Below are 4,609 nucleotides of genomic sequence, written 5' to 3'. Positions count from 1 at the left end.
GTATCCTACACTGCTAATTATGAGTTAATTTGGATTTAAGGATTCTGTTGACTTTTTAAAGTATACTTTGACTCGACAATCAACATGGTTAGAGTGGGAATCTGGAAATACCCTTTTAAGGGTTTATTACCCACATAATTACCTACTTATAGGTATTTTTAATTCGAGATTTGACTAAGTAATTATTGACTAATCTCGAAGTCAAACCTTAATTACGACGGTTTGACTTTTAGCTAATTAACTAAGCTAAACTTAATTATGAATGGTTAGGATCACTTACAAAGGTCCTAAATAGGATTAGGGATGATTAGGGAAACTTGTGAAAGTCCAGAAAAGCTCCAGAGCAATGCTTCAAGAGAGTAGAATGAGCAAGTGAAAGTTCACAACTTTGCTCTCCTTATATAGTGATCAAGGGAGCTCAAGATCATTCCATGCAACTCTACAATTGTTGTGTGATCACTCCAGGTGTCCCTAGAGGGCTAAATACTGCCTAGCAAGTCCCTTGTTTCGAAAACCATGCTCATAAGTCGGTGTAACAGGCTGAACAGGCAGCTGTCCATTTTCTGCTGCCAGCGACAGGCTTACGGACCGTAAGCCTAAGCTCTTGCGGTCCGTATGCAGCTCTTGCGGACCATATGCTGAAATGGTTGCGGTCTGTAACCGACCTTTGCTGAAATCGCCCAGGTACCCACCTTACGGATCGTAAGCTTAAAGCCATACGGTCCGTAACCGATGGCCAGAAGTCAAAAATTTTACAAACTTCCAAGCATTGACCATGCAATTGTGTAGTGTCGGATTCCTCATGCTTTTACTGCAGTGTAGGGACCATTATCTCAGACCTTGCATGCTTGCATGCCTCTTACATGCTTTTGGATCCTTGTGGGAGATTAAAGTGACGGAAAATACAAGAACAAGTCTTGGATTCTCATAATAGTTGAACAAGTTCAATTAACTACTTCCAACTCCCATTAGACTAGGATTTAAATCAGAATTTTCTTGTAGTAACATTCCTAATAACCCAATTTCCATATAAAGGATGGAATTTTATTTATTTAGAAACAACCGGTTAATATATAAGATGTTTATCAAACGATTTAAGGATCTTGGGATTTATAAATTTGGGTCGCTCAGAGGTGTTTTAATAACATGTCGCCCTTGGGTCGTTCAGAGGTATTTTTAATAACATGACGCCCTCTTTAAAATCCTACCATACATCTTTTTATTTGATCTGGGTTCCTGACACGTTTGTCTCCCATGACACGTGTCTTTATTTTATTGGGCAGGAATTTTTTTCGAGGTGTTACAATCATCATCATTCAAGCTCCTTCATCCACTCCACAAGCATACAAGGGTGATAAAGGTCATACAACTAAGCTCGGTGTTCTCGGAAGTTGAAGGACCTTCTCTATTTGCTATTAACCACCTCATTTCTACTCTTGATCTTCCCTAGCTTAAAAGCTAGTAGTAAGTCTCTTGAATCTTCATTTGCTTCATATTTAGAGTGGTTAATAGATATTTTATGATGAAAATCTATGAACACTAAAAGATCATGAACACAAAACTTGAACATAAGCTAACTTGATGATGGAATCTTGATGATATAAAGTTGTTTTGAATATGTGATGAGTATTTGATGATTTCTTGGTGATATGTTGAATGATCATCATAGTAAACTTGTTAGATCATGATTAAAAACATGGTCTAACAAGATGAGAGGTGGTTATGTGTTACAAGAAATAATCACCTTTTAGGACTAAACATGGACTTGAAAGAAAAATGTTTTTCTTGTAAAATAACTAACAAAGTGAACTATTAATCTTGTAAATCTAAGGCTTGTGAATGATTTTCCAAAGAAACTAAGTTAAAAAGACGGTTTTCGAAAGGTTATGATTTTTATTAAACATACATTATTTTTGGTAACAAGACAAGTGTGGAAATACTTTCAAAAGTAAGAAGATCCAATAAACACACGTTTTTGCAAAACTAGTTTACAAGTTGTAAAGACTTAAAATCTTTAAGAATGAGGCTTTAACAACAACAAACACATTTTGGAGGGTAACTAAACCCACTAAACACCCCACTAAGTTACTACGCGTTTTTACGAAGGACCAAGTTCATGTTGTTATGAAAAGTGCATTGTTTATGCACTTGACTAGTGTTAGGTTGTTTAGTAAATTGTTGCTGATTGATTGAATAAACTCTCGAAAAGCAAATGATATGCTTATAAGCATGGACACCTCAATTTACAAAGGAAACTCTGGCGAAATTTTCTAAAATTTCAAACACTTAGAAAATATTTACTAAACAAATGTTTACAAATATATTTTTAACTTGGTTTTCAAAAATAAACTTCGCCATAGCTTTTATTACAAAAAAAAAATACCAGGTATCGGAGGTTGATTTTACAAATAAAAATGGATATGTATATATTTAGAATATATATTTTATACAAGACACTTGTGTGAATATTTGTATATTTTGTGAACTAGTTATATTACTTTAGGGTAAAATAATATAACTTAACAAATACCATGGAAATTACAACTCCAAAATAATACCAAAAATATCAAGGAATAAAATATTTAAGTTACATGTATAATAATGTGCAACCGAGCTAGAAAACGTAACTTACGAATTATTCCAGAAAATACTCTTACAAATATATTTTTGGTGAAATATTATTTTGGAAACTAAACAAGTAAAAATATATTATTTTTTGGGAAAAATACATATATTTTAGGAATACGTTATTTTGGACAAATAAGTTAAATATATTTTTCCTAAATGGGACTTAAATTATATTTTTCGAAACTACGAATATACATGTATAAATACCCCCATCCTTGGGAAGGAAATATGGAAGTTAAAATACTTGAGAAGTATGGATACGAAATAGTTGCCTAACTATTATTCCTAAAAACAAGAATTTAAGTTAAAATAATTATTATTATTTTAACAAGGAGTTACAACTTGGAATAATATCAAAGTAACGTAACTCAAACCCGTAAATACAAAAGCAAGGCACGACCCGTTCGTCTGATAAACAATAGTATGTTGTAGGTTGTCGTGTAGCGGATCAGGTTTGAGTTGACGATGCGATCCAGGAGACACGCCACAGTGAGTTCATGTCCCCCTTTTCTCTTAGCTGTTTTCAGTTTTATAACTTCGGGGGTGAAATACATGTTACAATTATACATACATTTTTATACGTGGTATGGTTAGCTTAAGGAGGGACTTTCATACACCGTTAGATCATGTGAGTGGGTAGGCGGCTACTAAAGGCCATTAATCCTCGTCGTAGGACCGAGGGACATGAGTGATAGATCTATTTGGGTGTAGCGAGCCCACACCCATGAGGTCGGGGCGGCCCATAGTGGTGACTGTGTCTTACAGCCGGAAGCCCGGTGCAACTCCGCTAGGTTTGAGTCTTCCTTCATCACTTCACACATATCAATGGCCTTGCAAAACATTGATGATCTCTTTTTCCTTATTGCTACATACCAGGGACTTTCATACATACACCGTTTACAAAGGTTTATACATACTCACTTACACATGAACTCGCTCAACTTTTTGTTGATTTTTCAAACTACATGTATTTCAGGAAACTAAGGGATCTGGCAAGTGTCTGCACATGTCAAGCTGCATTGAATAAAGATGTCATCCAGGGTAGTTGGTTTAGGAGGTATAATCCTTACCTAGACGGGTTACATGTCTTTAAACCACGTTTTATTTAAGTCTTTTGTTGTGTCCTATGAGCACGAGTTAAACAAGTATAGTTTGTAATTTATCTTAAGTATCGACATTTTCAAACAATGATGTTGTGGTATTGTTAAACTTAATGAATGGATGATCATCTTGTGTTTTATTTTCATATAGCATTGTTATGATTGTTGCTATGATATTAAGAAGTCACACCAAAATAAACCCACGCTTCCGCAAAAGCCAGGGTGTGACAACTTGGTATCAGAGCCTCGATCATAGCGAACTAGGATTCTATCTCGAGTCTAGACTATGATCACTAAGGCTCTCACGAAAACATTTTTACATTGCATACACAAAACGTCCAGATCCAGGGTACAAACATTTTTACAAACAAAAGGCACAAATACACATTTCAAAATTTATATTTCAGTCTTAGAGACTGAGGGAGTTCAGCCTTAGAGGCTGGGGAGGTTCAGTCTTAGAGACTGAGGGATTCAATCTTAGAGATTGGGGAGGTTTAGTCTTAGAGACTGGGAGGTTGGTCTTAGAGACCAGGGAGTTGGTCTTAGAGACCAGGGAGTTTAGTCTTAGAGACTAGGAGGGATAGTATGGAGAAGACTAGGGTGATTACTTGCATTATTGTGACTTACATGCTTATTTGATTATATGTTGATATATGTTCAATTGTCGTGATTGTTTGTTACAGACATCATGTCTTCTTCGAGTGGAGTTTCTGGCACACTAGACCCCATAGCAGTAGACCCAGATGACCTGATACCCACAGATCCCGAGATTCATACATCTGATACTGACAGCAGTGATGATGATGATTTTCAGCCTTCTGCTTTGCCTGATTTCCGAGACGATGTTCAGCTCGTTGATGGCATTCTTGATGGGGATCTAC

Source organism: Helianthus annuus, chromosome 17, assembly GCF_002127325.2.
Source record: "Helianthus annuus cultivar XRQ/B chromosome 17, HanXRQr2.0-SUNRISE, whole genome shotgun sequence".
NCBI classification, from domain to species: Eukaryota; Viridiplantae; Streptophyta; class Magnoliopsida; order Asterales; family Asteraceae; genus Helianthus; species Helianthus annuus.
The sequence above is the reverse complement of the archived record's forward strand: the minus strand, read 5'-3'. Positions refer to the sequence as shown.